This window comes from Sorex araneus, chromosome 1, assembly GCF_027595985.1.
Source record: "Sorex araneus isolate mSorAra2 chromosome 1, mSorAra2.pri, whole genome shotgun sequence".
Lineage (NCBI taxonomy): Eukaryota > Metazoa > Chordata > Mammalia > Eulipotyphla > Soricidae > Sorex > Sorex araneus.
In genome coordinates this window covers 140,965,272-140,986,587 of record NC_073302.1, presented here as the reverse complement: position 1 = coordinate 140,986,587, position 21,316 = coordinate 140,965,272, and positions in this window count along the sequence as shown.

The window sequence follows — 21,316 nt, the reverse complement described above, 5'->3', positions numbered from 1 at the left end:
AGGTGTGGTGTGGGTGGGGAGGATTTTTTGTGGGCACTTTGGCAGCCTTATGATGAGAGAGAAATGTCTGGAGCCTTAAGAGTGATGTCGATGCCTCCACTAGCTGAGTGCTTGTGATTTAAGTTGGGTGGCACAGAATCTAGTGTCCTTGAGACTAACGTGGCTTGTAGCCTCCTTAGCTCTCTCTGCTGTATCATTTTTCTTGGTGCCTCAGGGCCTTGCCATCCCCAGCCCATTTTGGCAGCAGAGACTGGATGCCCTGGGGCTGTAGGGAAGTTTCTCAGTTTTTGGTGCTGGGTGACCTGGGAACTTGCAAATTATGGGAATCCTAGGTAAGAGCAGGTCAGAATTCTTCATTGCTCTGGTTCCCCTCTCCCCTCCTAGAGACATATGGCCCCGGTGCCAACTTTTCCTGCTGCTCCTGGTCCTCAGATGAGGAGAGAACAGTGGTTTCTCTCATTCTTCCATCCTCTTTTTTTTTCTTTCTTTTTTGGGTCATACCCAGTGATGCACAGAGGTTGCTCCTGGCTTTGCACTCAGGAATTGCTCCCGGTGGTACTCAGGGGACCATATGGGATGCTGGGATTTGAACCTGGGTTGGCTGCGTGCAAGGCAAACACCCTACCCATTGTGCTATTGCTCCATCCCCAGCCATCTTATCTTTTTTGCAGAACTCTTTGATTCAGATCTTTCTGCTATATGAAAAGCAATACTATATGAGTAATATATGCAATGATATACGAAAAAGTTTATAAAATTCTCCCCATTTTTGCTGCTTTAGAGTTCTTTGTTTTGTCTCTCTCAAGACTGTTTCAGTGAGACTTGCAGCAGGTCCAGTGTATTAACTCCTCTTTTCTCTTTCTGTCTGGAGGATGCTGTGTCCGTGCAAAGCAAGGAAAGTGACAGCAATGTTTTCCAAAAGAGCTATCCTGAGAGAGCATGATTGATAAAATCTTTGGTAATGATGATGATCAAAATCATTAACAGCATATTTGCTACTTAGGTTGCTTTTACCCAGGGCTAACTTCAATTTTAGAGACAAGGAGACCAGGCAAAGGCAACGTATAATTTCCACAGCACTCACATGACTGACACACAAAATAGACCGGCTCTACCCATCTCACACCTTTCCATCCTCTCTCCCTCTACTCTCTGGCTGCACAGGTATTTGGCCTGGTTTCTTTTCTCCTTGGAGCTTCTATAGCACTTTCCTATCACCAGAACCCTTGAACCTATGCCATCTTCTGGCTGGAGCCTTATCTTTAGGACCTATCTCAGATGCTATTATACTGCTCCCCTATTTCCTGGATCTTCTCACACCACACTATGAAAGGAGCTCTCCCACCTTTTCTTATCATTCTTCTGATTTCCTTTCCAACAGAGTCATTAAAAAAATGTTTGCACCTCAATTGTATCTCCTTTAATAGATTAAATGCAAGCATCATGGGGATAGGAATTGTGTCTGGCTTATTACTTGGAGCACCTCCAGAACTTAGCAGAGATTCTGGCACACACCTAATACCTTAATAAATCATTATAAAATATATGAACAAGTTATGAATATTACTTCACTCCAATCTAGGAAATGATGGCTGTTCTTAACACTGTCAGAATGATGTACATGGAGCAAAATTCCTTATTAATACAGAAAGAGGATTTTCTTTGCTTTTAAATTGCATATAATGAGCTAGTGATATGAAATTCTTTATCTTTGTTATTTTGTTCTGTAATGCTGATGGAGGAACCATCACTGATTTTTAAACTAGAAGTCCTTTGAAGGAAGGAATCATGGCTCAAATTTCTTTCCCACTTATTATGCTGTTTAATTGTTTAGTACATAATGCCAGTGGTTATTGGTGCAGGGAGGAAGGAAGGAAGGAAGGAAGGAAGAAAGGAAGGAAGGAAGGAAGGAAGGAAGGAAGGAAGGAAGGAAGGGGGAATTATAAATATGCTTTTTAGTGATTGGTTTAAACATATAGCATAAACTCAACTCTCCTTGTTCTAAGAACCAAAATCACTGAGTTAAATGAAGTGTGACTTGGAGTTGGAGGGTAGATGGAGAGCAGGAAGGAAAAAGGACTGGAAAGAGAAGTAATGGAAAGTGAGTAGGCAAGATAGAGGAGTGTAAAATACTATGCACGCCGAAGGGCGTGTGCACTTGCGGGCTCTCTGAGTGGCTCTGTCTCACCGCCTGTGTTGGGTGCTCTGGAACTGCTGTGTATGGGCTGGATTGGGACAGTCATTGGCCAAGGGCAGGTGAAGGAAGGAAGAAGGCCAAACCATTGCTCGATCAGTTGTTGTTTATTTCATTCTCCTGTCTCTCCCTCTGCTTCTCTCCCGGCTCTGGATCTCACCCCCGCAACCCACTCTTTCAGCCTAGTTAAATCCCCCCAGCATGAGGGGGTTGGGGATACACATAGGTGGGGTCACAATCAATAGGGTTAAAGTTCTTTCCCTAAGGAGATGCTGCTTCTAGGACAGATTCTCTTTCAGCAGGATGACCCACCCAAGGGTGAATCCCAATGGTGTGTTTCTCCTCTCCTCATCCAGAAAACATATAAGCATTCATAATATTAATCATTTTGTATGGACACAGTAAGAAATGCATTAAGCTTATAGAATTTCTCTCCTGGGGCCATCTCAATCTCAGACTACAGTGCTCAGGCCAGATTAGTCTTTCCTATCCCTAGCAGGGTCCTAGTCTCATCGTTACTTTTGGATCATGACAGCATTTGTCCATGATCAAGCTCTTAACTTATAGTTAAGAATTAGGCACTTTGGCTAGGCCCATCTCGATGCCAGGGTAGCACATAAGTTGCCCTGGGTCCGTCCCGTCCCTCGTTGGGACCCTGATTTTGGGGTGCTAGGAACTGAGGGCAACTGAGGCTTAAGTCTAGAAAGCAGATGCCTGGGAATGAATAATATTTGAAGCCAATTAAACCCCAAGTTACAAAAGCATAATATTGTCTTCTTGTGTCTATACAAAAAGGACATTGCTTTAAAGTAAACTATTCAAAAGACATAAGGAGAGGAGAAAGGCAATATTAACTTACAATATAAGTTCAGTGTCCTGGAAAGATCTGACTTTACAAATTAACAGTTTCATTAGGTGGAAAAGCTGATTAACTGTTTGGGGAAGAGAGCATAGAGAGTAGTTACAGATAAACAAAGGAATAGGAGTGGCTCAGGAGCACCTTGATGGGTGTGACCTGGATAAACCTAAGCTCCTTGTGGCAAGGGGGAAAGGACACAGCAATGTCATCCTACAGTGGAGGCAGCTGGAGATCGAAAGCAAGAAGATATCTGGAAAAATTCTGATGGGACACTCTGGTGACTAGAGGGTGACAGAATACATCAGAGTCCCTGCATCCATTGTTTCAGGACAACTGCTTCAAATAGTTGTCAGCCATTTGTCCTGTCCCGCAGAACTGGATAATGGGGTTCATGAAGAGAGGGTGTGAGAGTGATAGGGAGAGGGGAGACAAACACACACACACACACACACACACACACACACACATATACAGAGAGAGGTGAGCAAAAGCAAAAGGTACTTGATTGTAACTCCATAGTGCTTATGTATGCTTAGGTTTCAATCTACTTGCGTCATGGCCTTAAGGTAAAACTAAAAGTAACTAATGGCACCCAGGGCAACTAGGAGAGATAACAATAGATATCCAGAAAGCTGATATGTCTGTTCCTGTTGGCTAACCATCCTGCTCTTGTAAAAATGTCCCAGTCCTCTGGCTCTTGTAAAATGGCTTTCTCAACCTGTTTATGCGAATGTTTGACCGCAAGCTATGTGCTGAAGGCCTGCTCACTACAGCCACTGAGACCATTAGACTTAAAAGGAGGACTTGTGTCACTGAAAATCATCAAAGAACTGTAAATGAGCCCCTGCTCTTTGCCCATACACACACACACACACACACACACACACACACAAAAAAAAAAAAAAAACCCTTGAAGGTCAGGTCATGGACACAGTAACATCACATGGACTAACAGCACATTTATAGACCTGTCTCATTTTCTCAAGAACAAACATCGAAATCTCTGCTCTGTCTTCTTCATTTCTGTAGAAGATTAAAACAAAGTTCCAATTTTTTTAGTCCCTTTCCCACTAGAAACTGAGGTCTACATCTCCTCTTAGAATCAGAATAGCCTCCTCCGTGACTCCTGAAGCCAAGAAAGTGTGGTAGAAGTGAGTGTACATCCCAAAGTAAGATAGTGTTGAAAGATAGTGTTGCTTTGATCACTTTTGCTGGGACACAGATATATGGGGTCCTGAATTCCATGTACAGTGTCTGACTACCCTATAGTCTCCAGGCCATAAAGATGTCTTTCTTCCTTTATTTCTTTCCCTTTCTTCCTTTCCTTTTTTCCCTTCCCCCTTCCTTTCATATCTTCTTTCTCACCCTCCATCTCTCCATTCTCCTTTACCCCTAACTTACCCCCACCTGTGTCCCACACCAAGTGCTCAGGGGTCCCTCCTGTTTGAGCTCATGAGATCTTTTCTGCCAGTATTGGGGTATATGTGGTGGAGCAGATAAAACTGCAGTTGACTACATGCAAGGCCTTATCCCCTGTGCTCGTCTCTCCAGATCCTCTAACTCATTTTATTGCCATTGTTTCAACATGATTATTAGAAACAGAAGGAATGAGATATGACACAATTAGCTAATTCTGTCCTATTGTTTAATCAATTTATTTATTTAATTGAATAGCCCTGAGATACAAAACTTTCATGTTTGAGTTTCAGTCATACAATGATCAAACACCCATCCCTCCACCAGTGCACATTTTCTACCACCAATGTCCCCAGTGTCTCAACCCCCCCATCTCAACCCTCTCCCTGCCTCTATGGCAGATAATTTCTCCGATTGTCTCTCTACTTTTGGGCATTATGGCTTGCACCAATTTATTTTTAGACTTTCCAAGAAGTGCCCGGGGCCTTGGGGGCCACTCCAGGTGATACTTGGCCAATAGGCTTGGTGATTCAGTTCCAAGGTCTGAAGATACAGCGCTGCTCAGGCCCTGCATGCCAGGACCAACAGCACCACCCCTAGCAGTGTTCAAGGGCCTCAAGGGCTATAACGTGGCGGTGCTCAAGAAGTCATATGAGATGGAGATTTAACCTGGATCAGTATCCTAATCCCTCAATTCTATGGTCTCACTGCTACTTTCTTTTTAACTGAACTGTATATTTAAAAAATAAAATTGATAAAAAATTAAATTAATTCTCATAAAAGTCTAATAGTATAAATCTGAGAATATTAAGAACCAGGAAAGGAATAAAGAAATGCAATATTTTTTATTTTGAGAATTTTATATTAACCTCCTATGAAATAAAATGTTAAAATATAATCATAAATTTTACCTAGAATTGAAGAACGTGGAAGCTCTCTGGGTCACATTTACAGGAAAATCATGAGCTCAAATGGAATTTGCTAAGGACTATATATCAATTTACTACCAGGGTAAACAATATTAGTCACTTTAGACTCTACCCATTAATCATTGTAAATGTGACACCTCCAATTGAAGAGATACAACTGATATAAATAGCACTTGAGAGTTTTTACTTTAGATAGAAAAAGAGATAGGATATTTATTGTCTCTAGTTCCTCCTTTAGTTTAAAATTTGACTTTTCCATGTAAGAGTCCTGTACTTGAAATGTGTACCTATGACAAGGAGATACATAGACTGACATTTCTGTTTCACTGTTGACATAGTAAGATTGGGTGGAAGATCCTTATTTTGTCTCTGTTAAATTTTTAAATCTTGTTTTTGATTTAGCAGTAAATATCTTGTTCTTATCCAATAAAATTTTCATCATTGGTAATTATGAAACTATGATTTAGAGAAGCAAAATGTATAAGGCGATCTATTGCATTGACAGCTACCAAGAGCCATTCCTTTGAAAAGAATAAGTCGCCATGGGTGTACTGAGTATGATGAGACAAGGGTAGGATGTGGGGAAATTTCTCAGATTATGGAACATGACTTGGTTTTAAATCATGTTTGACAACCTTTTTCTTCGTGTTTTTGAGCAGGATATTTAGTCTCAATAATCTCTGTTTCATTGTCATCCCATTGTTATCTACTTGCTTGAGCAGGCACCAGCTATGTCTCCATTCATCCTAGCCTGAGATTTTAGAAGCCTCTCTTTACTCATCCTTCCCAATGGTGCCGTTTGGAGGCTCTTTTAGGGTAAGGGAAATGAGACTCATCATTGTTACTGTTTTTGGCTTATCAAATATCCATGGGACACTTGCCAAGGCTCTGCCATTCGGGCAGGATGCTCTCGGTAGCTTGCTGGGTTCTCCAAGAGGGAGAACTAGACAGTAAGAGGTTGCTTCCAGAAACTTTATTTTATAGTCTCTGGATCTTGGCCGTTGATGGGATTACACAGCATCGGGGGCAGTTTGTGGGTGAGACTGCCTACCTACTGGAAAAAGGGGGACCTGGGTCTCAATAACATATCATCTAAATTAGAATTAATAACCACTAGTGAGGGTGCTTTAGTGATGAACATAATAGCTAAACATGTCTAAGCTCAACGATAAAATTCTTAGCAAATGACTGCCTTATATTCAGTAAATATGCCTCTTCAAGCAGATTGTAAACCACTCTGTTTAAATAAATGAACAAAAATTTAATATTTAAGTATTTAAAAAATAACTATTTGCTGTCATAAAAATGTTGTTATTGTTGTTTTGGGTCACATCGGCAAAGCTCAGGGGTTACTACTGGTGCTACTCTTGTGAATTACTCCTAGTGTGCTTGGTGAACCAAATGGGATGTCAGGAATTGAACCTGGGTTGGCTGCACATGCAAGACAAGCATCTTACCTGCTGTACCATCTCTCCAGCATCTTACATTTTTTTCTTTTTAAAGTTTTATTGGCATATTTAATAAGAATCCTGACAGGTTTTGACTTCAAGTGGTGTGGCAGTCACCTCTATGGTAAATGTTTAAAGAATTTCTAGAAGATCAAGTAATCTCATTGTCTCTTACTGTGTTTCAAATTCTTTTTTATTTTTATTTTGTTTTAATTTTTGGTTTTTGGGTTACAACAGGCAATGCTTGGGAGTTACTTCTGACTTTGCACCCAGGAAATCACTCCTGGTGGTGCTCAGGGGACCATCTGGGATGGCCAGGAATCCCAGGAATCGAACCTGGGTAGGCAATTGTGCAAGGGAAATTGTGCCCTACCTGCTGACTATCTCCTGGACCCTCTTTGTTCCTCAAGTTCTACCAGTTATAGATTATTCCAAATTTCCAAGTCCTGTATTGTTAGTTATGCATTCTTTCTTGGTAGTTGGGAAGAGGGGCGTTAGGTGCAGGAGGGGAAGACAGTTTAAGCCAGAGTTTACAAACTCTGTCCCTTGATTCTCTTTCGAAGACTACACCAGAAAACATTGTTATAAGGTTGTAGCTGGTTGCAAGTGGTGATTGCCCAATTTAGGAGAAATTTGTCACTTCTAATGGGAATGCTAGTAACTGACTCTCATTCTTAGCATCCTTTATACAAGTTCATTGTTGCTCTGACATCTGATACCCTTGCATACTAACTGACCATAGTATTTTAGGAATGAGAGCTGAGAGAGATCAGCTGAATATAACTGGAAAAGAGTGAATTGTATCTCAAGAACAGTCTGTGGTGCTACCATTTTATAACTTTGGGCACCATCTGACTTCATCTTTCTTTTTTGTTTTGGTTTTATTTTGGGGAGGGGTTTCATACTGGGAGGTGCTCAGATTATTCCTGGATTTGTACTCAGGGATGACTCCTGGTGGGTTCAGGGGACCATATAGGGTGCTGGGGATTGAACCCAGGTAATTTGTGTGCAAGGCAAATCCTTCATTTTGAGCTTCAGTTTCCTCCTTTGTGGAAAAAATGGCATGCAGCTTCCAAGGTCTCTTTGCTTTCTTTCATTTTCTCATTCCTAATTGTAGTCTGGGTGATACCTTGAAGGTAATCCAGCGTTGGGTAGAGTAAGAACATCAGAAACAAATTGATCTCCTTGTAATAAGGCCTTGGCCAGACGTCTTGATGATAGTACTTTTTGCAGAGTTAGGGTTTCATTGCAGTGGTTAAGAAGCTATAATGTCCAGTTACTGAGCACTCCCTACCCCCACCTCTCTTAAATCAGGTCTTCTCCTGCCATTAACTCTTTGAGAACAATGTTATCTAATATAGTGATCCCTAGGTTCATTCATCTAATAACATTAATTAAATTTGAATGTCCAGTTCTTCAGCTGCAACACTGTTTCAAGGCTCAATTAGTCATATGCAGTTAGTGGCTATGTACATGGCAGAGAAGACACAAAAAATGTTTCATCACCATGGGAAGTTCTTTTATAAAATTTTTATTTGTTTGTCTTTTGGGCCATAACTGGCTGTACTTTGGACTTATTTTCAGCTCTGTACTCAGGGATCACTCTTGGTAATGCTCTGGGTATCACAGTGGGTCAGCCATAATGCATGGGGCCATGTTTCTAGATAAATATACAAAAAGAGAGACAAGGAATTCTTGGGTGAGTGGGGGTTCAAACAAATAATATAGCTTGGCTAAACTGTAACGAACAGAAACTCATTCCAATATTTTTAACCATGGAAAATTTCATGGTTATAAAATGATTTTCCACAAAATGATTCACTCTAACTTTAGTTACATGCTTCTTATATACATTAGTTATTACAAATCAGTATTTCAGACTCCATACAGCTGAAGACATAAGATCTAAGCTTCAACCACAGAAACTTTGTAAGGTGCCTGTCAAGTTGAATGCAGGGGTGGTTGAGGGTTGGGAATGTGGAGGGGGGGATATAGGAACACTGGTGGAGAGAAGACAGATGGTGGGATTGGTGTTGAAATATTATATGCCTAAAATTCAACTATCAATAACTCTGTGAATCATAGTTCTTTAACAAAAATAAAAATTGTAAAATAAATCAATGTGTCATTGAATTTCAAACTAAACTTTTATTTTTCTTTTTAAAATAGGGGATACACCCAGTGGTTCTGGAAACCACCATTGTCCCTGATTGGTGCTGAGGTGGAGGGCAGGAGGGCGGTGTAATACTGCTGCTTAAACACAGAGAATGGACTCAGGGTTTTACATGCTAGGAATGTATTCTATAACTTGAACTATATTCCTGGACCTTAAGCAAAATCTTGTAGAAAAGTTTGTTTGCTTCAGCCTTAAAAATTTAAAGCATTCACAATCTGCCAAACACCATGCCAACTGGTTCAATATGATTTTTCCTCATTTGAGTTTCTCAAAAGACAACAATTTATCTGTAGGGCAATTACCAGAAAGGGGAGGAAGGCATGAGATTGGATTCAAAAAGATCATTTTGAATCCCAGCTCTTGTTATGTACTAACTTTAGGACTTTGGGGATTTTTTTTTTTTAGTTTCACTTTACTCTGGTTTCCCTATACATGAGTTGAGGGGTATAGTATAATCATTGCTCATTGTTAAATCATTATTATTATAAGGCAAGTAAGGCACATGTGGTGGTTAAAATAATACCTGGCACACAAAATATGAATAAGCATGGAGGATTCATTTTTTCAAGGAAGATGTAGCATTGGACATTGCACATGCTGGAAACTCAGTAAATGTATTTGAAAAAGAGGCAAGGAGAATGGAAGTCGCACTTTCCTTTATCTGCAGAACATTTCTTGGGCATGTGATTAAGTCACATAATCAGAATGATTTGGGGGAGGCCAAAAGCCTTTTATTCAACCCCAACAACATACTATTGCCCCTAGTAAATGCTATTTTTAAATGTTATCATTGTTCATTCCATTTTACCGTGCTGAAAGAAAATAATATTTTAGTGCAACAATATACTTAGCTAGTGTGTATATGGTTCTGATTTAGCCATGGAGTCTCTCTGCTAAGTCAGTATGGCATGAAGGATATATGGGAGTTTCAGAATTTGGGAGTCTAGGAGGTTTGATGGTCTGCCTTCCTTACCTTACTGCAACCACACCTAGAATCTGGCATCAATTTCTCAAGCCTCAAGACCTCAGATTCTCTAGCCATGAAGTGAAGGATTAAAGTAGATCCCCTGTAAATGGTTTGACTTGTAGGACATCAACCAGGGACAGTATTGTGATGAGGCATGGGGCTGTGCTTATGTTAGTGAGACTCAGAGGTGACATTGTTGAACTTATATCTCAGGAAAGATAGGGAATGTTTGTCAAATATGGCCATGGCTGCACGTGGCTGTGACCCTGCTCTGCTTCTTAGCTTTGAGTGAAGGTGACTTGCTTTATAAAGATTATACAATTGCTTTAGTGAATGCTCAGCATCAGTGAAAGATGACCAGCCCTATGGACCAGACATGATGCCTGATCACCTCTGTAAATATAACTGCTAATATGGACACCCTTAGGAAGCAAGCACTTGTGTTTTGTGGAAATTTCTTCAAATTGTGTTTGTTAATTTGGTGACACAGTCATGGACTTCCAGAAACTTATGGGTCCAGCAGAGGTGTGGACTCAGGCTCGATAGTTTTGTCTGAAGCAGATGTTGGTAGGGGTGGGCAATCAAGGAAATAGGGGTAGATTCAACAGTTATTGACAAACTTTCACATACTAGGCCCCACAGTGGCCATTTCTTACATGTTATCCTGTGTAGATTTTATAGAAGCTCCTACCAGGGGGGATGTTATGTCTTTATGATACAAATGAAGAAACTGATGCAGAGAAAAAAAAAGAAGTCCAACTAAGTTTTGTGGGGCTATTTTGTTTGTTTGTTTAGGGCCACACTTGACAGTGCTCAGGACTGATTCCTGGTTCTGGGCTCAGGAGTCACTTTTGGTTGGCTTGGGGAAACTATATTGGGTGCTGGGACTTGAACCCTGGTCAGATACATGCAAGGCATACATACTTCTTGCTGTACTTTTGCTAAGGCTTCCCAAAGAGATTTTTAAATGGCAAAATTTAGAGTTTTTCTCCAAGTATGTCACTTCACCTTCAGCATGTTCTGCAAATATTACTAGCTGTTGTAGTTCGATGTCCTTTGTTTATGACATTACAAATTGAGTTATTGTTTAAACCCTACTGCTCTGTTTTCAAGCAATTCTGGTACAAAGAAATAATAACCCCAGTGACCCTATCATACTCCACTCTGAAAGCGAGTATTGAAAGTCATTTGTTGTATTCTCCAACTTTCAGGGTTTCAATGTGACTTTTTCATTAGATATTTTTTAAAATTTACTTTTGGTTGACCAAGAGTTACAGTTTTGTGTGTCTTCCCTATCTTGGAAACTCATGTTCAGGTTTTATTGAAACTTATTTACATTGTTTTAAAAGGTTATCACAAAAATCTGAACTCCTCTGTCTTTCTAATTAAGATGTCACAGGGGAGAGGACAGACAGTATCAGATTATTGGAACAGACAAATCTGTTGATTGAGGCAAACCATGCTCTGGGAACCTGTTTAATGTTTGGTAATAAGAAGCACATTAATCAAGACTGGCAAACTAGAGAGGTCTCTGCAGGGTGGAAGTTTCCTGGGAAATGTGTTAAGACAAAGAATTAGGCAGTGCTCACGTTTGACATATGGATCATTGAAATGGTACCTGGAGTTAGTCCATAAAATGTCCTTGTCGTGGATCATGTTGGGTGGTTACTCCCACTACAGCCCCCATGTTTAATTGCCCAGCTGCCTCTACCAGCTCACTGTGCCTCGAACCGTGTAGGCTCTATCCTCTGTGCTAAGGGCAGGAGTTTTTGCATGGTCTAAGGACAGGTATTATTTTTCTCGTGACTGTAACATTTGGGTAAACCAAAGGAAGATGTTCTTCAAATATGGTCTTTTTAAACTGTATAAGCCTTTGAACTTTTTTTAGATCCATTATTAACTTCGAAGTTCAAGTGTTTATATCGTGTAGTTTAAAGTATAATTATGAAATAACCCTTTTCTAAGTATCCCATGCTCACTTGTGAAGTAAGGACTCTTCCTTTTCTGAATTCTCTCTCCTGAACGTTTGTTAAAAGCCTTATGTACATTATGCTCTTGCTTTTCTTGATAGTTTTAGTAAATTGATTAAGGGGGAATCTAAAGAAGTGCTCAGGGAGACCAGGGGCCACTCCAAGTGATAGTACACCAGGTGGGAAGTTCAATGCTAGGCCTGAGCAGGTAGTGATGCTTACACTGTGGTGTTGGGGACCACCAAAAACACCCTGGCAGTACTTGTGGACCTTCAGGACCTCATGCAGAAATGCTCCTGTGGCCATATGGTGTCAGAGATTGAAACCAGGTTGCTTACGTGTTACACTTGAGCTCTAGTCATTTTACTGCATCCTGGGCTCTAATCATTAAATTTTGAAGTAGAATGCTAGTACATGTAATTTAAATGTTATTAAATATTTGGGTTTGATAAGAACTTAACATTGAAGAATAGAAGGTGGCTGGGCATGTGGTATTTGCCTTATTCATGTGAGTCTCTGGTTTGATCCTCAGCACCCCAGGAGGAAAAAAAAAGAAAGAAAACAATAGTAGCAAACTATGAAAAACTTTTGAACTATAGTTTCACCACTTTCAAATTTTATATTCTCAGTGACTAAGATCCTTAGGAACTGTTTACTGTCTAATGTAGTATTGAGAAAAACCTGGAGACTAAATTATCCTTGTGATTTTACAGGTACAATGCTGGAATAAGTCTCATTGTACTATGCATTTTGTGGCAGCTTGAGACTGTAGTTGTTCTGATTTAGTACAAATATGTAGTTTTCTACAGTAAAATTCCTTAGGAATCTTCAGGTAAGCAATGAAAACTGACTCTGAGATGAGCATAAAGGAATTTCCAGAGTGGTTATCAAGCATCTGGTGGAATCACTCTGAAATCTTGAGTATCTGGGTCAGAACAAAGAGAAGTCAGAGTCACATTTAGGGTCTCACCACAGACCAGTCTCAGTATCTTTGTTTTTTCTGTTGACATGAGTGATCACCAAAGCACCCACTTAATGGGATGAGATTATTTGCATGCCCACTGCTGCTTCTGGCCCTGGCTTCTGCTTTTGGTGCTACCAATGCAGTTGGCCCAATGAGTGTGTTTCTGTGGACATCGATGAAGGAAGACTCTGTTTTTTGTTTTTTTTTGTTTTTTTTCTTTTTGGTCACACCCAGCATTGCTCAGGGATTACTCCTGGCTCTGCACTCAGGAATTACTCCTGGCAGTGCTTAGGGGACCATATGGGATGCCGGCGATTGAACCCAGGTCAGCCATGTGCAAGGCAAATGCCCTACCCACTGTGCTATCTCTTCGGCCCCAGGAAGAATCTGATCTGAGTCACTGACTTCTAATATTTTTTCAGGGAGACAGGAGAGATTTTTGCATCACATACATTATTGCTCAGGGTTTGCTCCTGGCTCTGTGGTACCGTATAGTCATTTTTGGCAGTGCTCAGGTGGGTAGGGTGGGGGTGGTGTCATATAAATTGCAGTGGATTTAACCACAGTGGTTACAAGCAAAGCATTCGCTTTAACCACTATACCATCTTTCTTCCCCACTGGCTCCTAATCTGAAGACCCAGAATGGGAGTATTTCATTATTCATGGCTATAGCGTCATCACATACCTGATCTGAAGGGCTGGAAAAGTTCCTGTTTTGATTACTACAATGGATGTGATTTTGTTCTGCACAGTGACCTCAATGATGAGAAATTACAAGATAGAAAGGGGTTCAGATGCTACCAGTCAAAATTCGACCATGTCCAATCAATTTTCAGTTTATGCAAGGGATTCCTTTTAAGCTTTAATTTTTTCTTTTTACTGATATATTTGTTATTTTATACCCTTAATTATAGTGTCCATTTCATGTAGGGACAGAAAAGACAAAAAATAATGAAAAATTATTTTTATAGCTTTTTTGAAGTCTCTGTAAGTAGAACCTAGGTGTAATAATGCACTGGCTCTTTACTTTCATGCCTTGATTTCTCAGACCCTTGCACTAAGAACTCAGAAATAGAAGAATATATCTTCCCGAAAATACTCCAGTAAAATGAACTAGAATGTGTTAGATGGAAGGAATGAAAAGGTTTTGCTTTGGGATTTTATGGGAGAGTGTACCAAATAATGCTCAGGAACTACTCTTTTCTGTTGTATTTTTGCTACACCGGTGATACTCCTGGCTTACTACTCAGGAACCCCCCCTGGAGATGCTCAGGACATCACATGGGATGTCGAGGATAAAACCTGGGTCAGCTTGCAAGTGAGGCTGTATTATTTCTCCAAGCTCCACAGGAACTACTCTTGATTCCGTGCTCTGTGGCACTTCTGGCCATGCTTGAGAGACCACATGTGTTGGGGGGAATCAAACCTGCAACTTCAGCATGAAAAATATGAGCTCCAGACAGTTGTGCTATTTCTTCCATTTTAATGAGGTTTAAGTATTTTTGAAATTTAAAATTTTCCCCTCTTACTAGTTATAAATAATAAAATAATGAAATTTTAGGGACCTGAAGTATCAATTTTGGTTTCAATTTTTTTCTTTTTGGGTCACACCTGGTGATGCACACTCCTGGTTCTGCACTCAGGAATTACCCCTGGCAGTGCTCAGGGGACTATATGGGATGCTGGGAATTGAACCCGGGTCAGCCACATGCAAGGCAAATGCCCTACCCACCGCACTATCACTCCAGCTCCTGAAGTGTCAATTTTGCAATGAAAACTTCATTGTCCTCTAGAAACTGACAGTGAAATATATAGAAGTAGAGGTTTGGACTTATAAAGCAAACACATCTGAGTATAATAATTCTTCTGCCCCATGACTTTATTCTCGGGATCTATTTCTCATCTAAATACAGGAAATTATAACCTCCTAATTCTCAGGGTTGGCACAGGCTTAGATAAATTAGTACATATAGAATATCTATTAACACTCAATACATAGTAGCTAATTCTAACTGCAAATATATAATAATTAAGAAAAGGCTGTTCCTTTTAGAGTGAAAAATGGCTGCTTTTAGAGGAAAATTTCCCTATCAGAAATGTTTGATTAGAAGTCAATTCACTGAATGCAGTGTATGGTATATCAGAAATACCCACGCTGGGTGGTAGATAAAGTGGACCAAGGGGCTTTCAAAGTATCTTATCAGTGTGGGTAAATATGATTCTGTGGAACATATCTTTCTCAAGAGCTCAAACAGAAGCTAGTCCTCTGGACAGGGCTACTCTTGTTTTAAATGGCAAAAGGCCAGCCATTCAGGAACTGTCCTCCATGGTCATCATCTGTTTAGAAATGGACTGATCAGGCCAAGGAGGAAATTGATTGGTCTGTTCAGCTCAGTAATAAGTGCGTAAACATGGCAGTCATTATTGTTGCAATTCTGACTCCTTTGTCTGAAGATTTGATTCAGCTAATATGCTGAGCCCTTTCCTCAGTGATGGTGAAATAGTTCTGGCATCTGACCTTCCCAGTTTGGCAAGAGTAACATTTTTTTTTTTTCTTACTGTGGATTGGGTTTCGGCTCTCACTTATCCCTGTCAGCAGAGGTAACTTTGCACAGTAAATAACCTACACAACTCTACATAGTGGTACATAGTTCACCCCAGAAGTGGTAATAGAGGGTGTGATACTGAGAAGGGGGATCAATAACTCATGGAAGGCTCGCCCAGATAGGCAAGAGGCACATTGACGCAGAAGGTGATAGCTTTCTGGGTTTTGTTTGTTTACTTTTGGTTTTTTTGGACACACTCAGCACTGCTCAGGGCTTATTCCTGGATCTGTACTCAGTGATCACTCCTGGTGGTGCTGGTGGACCAAATGGAGTGTCAGGGATTGAACCTATGCTGCCTACAAGGCAAATGCCTTAAGCCTCTATAGCACCAGTGATAGCATTATATAAAGAGAGTTTGGGTTTTTTTTTTCCCACTCTTGATACTCTGTATTAACAGGACACAGTGTAGATCATGTACTATTTTACAGACATGGGATATATAGAGAGAAGGCACAGTCTTTGCTCTTGAGATGTTTGCAATCTAACTCAGCAATTCCATTCCCTCATTCTTTATGCTTCACTACTTATTGCATTTACTTCTAATTCTTCCTCTTTCAATTGAGAAACCAAAGGCAAACTCAGACACCGTGATAATGGAATTTTGTTTTGTGGTCTTTGATTACACTTTTCTTTCAAGCATCAATACGCCACATTGTGAATTATAATTTTCTTTGTAGGAAAAACCTTTAGCTTGAAAATACTGCTCTGTGTGTGTGTTCTAAAGTTTGTGTGTGTGTGTGTGTGTGTGTGTGTGTGTTTGTGTGTTCTAAGGCCCCCGTTCTCAGGGGCTGTACACTGTCAAAATAAAGAGATCTAATTATGAGCCATGTGAAATGGGTCCATCATAAACAATAAAAGTCATATTTCCATAATTTACAAGGCACCATACATTTTAAAAGTCATAATAATCATCGTCATCCCGTTGCTCATCGATCTGTTCGTGTGAGCACCAGTAACGTCTCTCATTGAGAGATTTATTGTTACTGTTTTTGGCATATCCAATGCACACGAGTAGCTTGCCAGGCTCTGCCGCGCGGGCTCGATACTCTTGGTAGCTTGCCAGGCTCTTCGACAGGGGTGGAGGAATCGAACTCGGGTCGACCTTGTGAAAGGCGAACACTCAACCGCTGTACTATCCCTCCAGCCCTATTTTAAAAGTAGGTCAGGATAATCAGCTATCTTTGGTTGATTGGTTTTCAGCAAGCCATTCCATAGGTGAACTGTTAACTTTCTATGTGTATACTAAAGTGGGGATTTGCTGTGACCTTACCAGTACCTCTTTGCTTGAACAGAATTTGGTTTAGGAGAATCTCATTGCATTTGTACATTGAGTAGGAGCACTAGAAAAATTCTTGGGACTGAGCCATATGTGTGAGATCTGGGTTCTTGTGGGACACTTTATATATTATTTATTTATTTATTTATTTGGAATTCAACCTTTGAAAAAGACTTTTTTTTATTGTATCACCACAAGACTGTCACAAACTTTCATAATTATATTTCAGTCACACAGTGATGGAGCACCCATCCCTCCACCAGTGCATATTTTCTTTTTTTTTTTTTGCTTTTTGGGTCACACCCAGCGATGCTCAGGGGTTACTCCTGGCTTTGCACTCAGGAACTACTCCTGGCGGTGCTTGGGGGACCATATGGGATGCCGGGGATCGAACCCGGGTCGGCCGCGTGCAAGGCAAACGCCCTACCCGCTGTGCTATCGCTCCGGCCCCCGCAGTGCATATTTTCTACTACCATTGTTCCCAGTGTCCCTCCTGCCACCCCACCCCATCCCATGCCCTGCCTCTGTGGCAGGTACATTCCTTCTTACTCTCTCTAATTTTGGGTGTTGTGATGTGAAGTACAGATACTAAGAGGCCATCATGTTTGGTCCTTAGTTTACTTTCAGCACACATCTCCCATCCCGAGTGATCCCTCCAACCATCATTTAATTAGTGGCCCTTTCTCCATCCCAGCTGCTTTTTCCCCAGCATGTGAGGCTGGCCTCCAAACCATGGAGTGATCCTCCTGGCCCTTATCTCTCTCTACTGTTCTTAGGTGCTACTCTCATATTATGCTACTTTAAATTCCCTTGTGGGACACTTTAGCAGTATTTTTATTATAACCTTTAATAACATTTAGTTTTGGAACTTTCCTTAAGGTAAGCATGTAATAGACTTGATAGTTTTCTTCAAGAATTTTTTTTTGAGTTTGATTAATCTTTGCTTTCAGCAGGATGCTCAGAGAAAGATGTGGGAAACAATTTTTGTGGATATTAAGAGAGATTCATAGACTTTGTCAAGTATTGTCCCGATTATGCTCCATCCCCCAAAGTATCTTAAATATCTGTGAATAAGCAATGAAGAAAAATATTATTTTGTAATTTTGCTGAGGTCCTACTTTCTTTATACTTAGTGGTTACTTTAGGTTGCAAAGAAAAATTTAGGAAACAATAAATTGGTAGTAGTATAAATAAAGACTGGCGCGATAGCACAGCAGGTAGGGCATCTGCCTTGCCTACCGGGGTTCGATTCCTCTGCCCCTCTCGCAGAGCCCGGCTAGTTACAGAGAGTATCCCACTCACATGGCAGAGCCTGGCAAGCTATCCGTGGTGTATTTGATATGCCAAAAATAGTAACAACAAGTCTCACAATGGAGACATTACTGGTGCCCACTCGAGCGAATCGATGAACAATGGGACAATAGTGCTACAATGCTATAATATAAATAAGGTATAATTAAAATAAGAGAATAAAATCTAGATGATTAAAGATTAGAGTCCCTTGTCCCTGCACCTGGCTGATTTCAATGTGGCCGCTCGACATCTGATAGCCTAGTTCTCCCCCTTGGAGAACCTGGCAGGCTACCGAGAGTTTACTGCCCACACTAGGGAGAGCCTGGCAAGCTTCCTGTGGCGTATTCATGTGCCAAATACAGTAACAATGATGGGTCTCATTCCCTTGACCCTGAAGAACCTCTAACGAGGCATTGGGAAGGATGAGTAAAGAGAGGTTGCTAAAATCTCAGGGCTAGGACAAATAGAGATGCTACTGAGCCCGCTCAAGCAAATAGATGATCAATGGGATGACAGTGACAGTGACAATGATTAAATTTATCTTTTTTTTTTGCTTTTTGGGTCATACCCAGTGATACACAGGGTTACTCCTGGATCATACATTCAGGAAATACTCCTGGTGATGCTCGGGGACCATATGGAATGCTGGGAATCGAACCTGGGTCAACCGCGTGCATGGCAAACGCCCTACCCATTGTACTATCATTCCAGACCTCTAAATTTATCTTTTGTTGATTATAGTTTAATTTTGTTCTAAAAGCTACAGAAAATAGTAGGTTTTATTCATTGAAACTACAAAGGTATTTGGGAAATTTAGAAAAGTCTGTAGGTAACTGAAGCATGACCTATTTGGGGGAATATATATTCAGATGTCCTTATAAAAGCATATAATTTCTCATTTTTAAAATTCATTAACTTTTTGCAGTGTTGGAGTTGAACCCAGATCCTTGTACATGATGCTGAGCCACATCCCGCTCCCTAACTGAGTTTTAAAACAAACTTAGTGATTATTACTATATCCCTAATTCAGTGGTTAAAAAAAATTACAGAGAGGAAATACAAAAGGAAAAGAAAGGGCCTGGGAATAGCTCAGTGGTAAAACACTTGCCTTTCATGCAGGAGACATTAACTTTGAGCCCCAACACCAAGGCACTGGTGTGATATGCTGAGTGTGATCCCAGGGGCACTGATATTTGCAGTTCCCAGTGCCAAAACAAAGTGTGTGGTCCAAAACAAAGTGTGTGGCCTCAGGTCCACCCCAAACAGATGAGTATAAGCCCTACAACCAAGTGTATGAGGGGAAGAGGAATAAAAACAAGTGAATAAGAAATAAGGGAAGAAATAAGTAAATAGGAAAGGGCCTTATCTGTAATTTAAAATACATTATTATCTCTGCATTTTGTAATTTGTATTTTTTGGCTATGGTTCCCTGCTATCCCCAGCCTGTCTCCTTAACAGGCACATTTTTATGTTTAATTGTTATAGTTTGGGGCTCATGTTTGTAGAAATGTTGGTTCTGTGATTTGGATATATATGGATAACTTGCCTCTACCCCACTGGTATGTCTGAGGCCCCTGACACTTGAAACTTAAAAAAAAATTATTTGGGGAGCCAAAGCAATAGTACAGTGGGTAGGGTGTTTGCCTTGCACACCGCCAACCCAGGTTCAATCCCTAGCACCCCCATATGGTTCCTCAAGCACCGCCAGGAGTAATTCCTAAGTGTAGAACCAGGAGTTACTCCTGAGCATCTCTGGGTATGACCTACAAAACCCCCAAAATTTTATTTTGGTGATTGTTCATGAAACAGTTTTGGATATGAAAAATTTTCAATTATCCTAACATGTTACGGGTGTATGTGTTTAAAAGCATTGGCATTAAAATTATGAACAAGATTCTATTTGACAAAGAAGTATTTTGCTGAAAACTTTGGGTGAATAGGGATTTTAATGAAAGCAAAAAAAAACAGAATAAAAATTAATGTCTGAAACATATTTTATCTTTTGCTTATTAAAGTTTTATTTAGCTCTTAAACTATAATAAATAAAGGTTGTGTTAGTGAAAATAAACATTTAATAATAAAATGTAGGTAAATCTATAGGTAATAGCGCTCTTAGGGACATATTTAATGAATTATCCTTTTCAATATGTGAATTAATTCCCTAAGCAGAGAAAAAAAATTATCATGAAACTACTTTTTCTTTACACCTAACTCTCTGGAGAGTAGGTGAGTAAAATTCAGTAATCATTCATTATTGTAAGACTTTATTACTATCTTGGTCCTCTCAATGTTTTGTCATTTCCTAAAGTGCAAACAGTTTTAAATTCATCTCCTTTGTGATATTAGACTTGGATAAATCTAGAGATATTTGCTGTGAGTTTGGCAAAGTGATTAGTGCAGAATTAATTATTGAATTGTAACTTTCTGAGACAACTTTTTTCTTTGTACCTGATTGAACCTAGGGCCTGACCCTCTCTCTTTCCCAGAGTCACATCCCCAGTTCCTGAAATGGATTTTTTTTCTTTTTGAAATAGAATTTTCTGCTGCCAGCAAAAATCACTATGCCAATTCTTTTCCCCCCTTTTCTTTTAACTCAAGGAGTATTTCAAGGGAAACAAAAATTTTAGTGTAAAGATGCCTTTTTCTTTAACTTCTTCATCTAATTAGCCATGCTTTCTAGTCAAAGTGGACTAGCCGTGGTCTTTTCTTCTTATGCTACATCTTAAAGTGCAAATTAAAAAGTTCATCTTAAGTACTGAGTAAAGATTGCAATGTGGTAGGCTACTTCAACTTAGAAAAGTCTTTCTCTTTGGCAAAGTAGGCAGTATGGAATCATCAAGCACCCAGCTCCCATTGTCTTCTTGCAAAAGACATTGTTCCAAATGTGTGAAACATCAAACCTGAGGAGATTTAAATTGGTTAGAAACTGAGCCCCACAAAATTGGGCTCTGAGATTTGCATACTACCTTGATTTATTGGAATATATCTGATGATGCGTTATCCACTAACCTCCATCTGATAAGCTCTTCAGTGGGAAAGCCCTAATTAGAGGCCAGGAATTTCAAAATCATACTATTGCGTGCAAAGGACATACCTGTGTGTTTGTATATGTGTGTAAAGCCCTTCCCTGACTCTAAAAATCCAAGAGTCATACTTACAGTAGTATTGGACCAATGCTGCTGTTTCGACACAAAAAACTTCATTTTGGTGTCAGGATT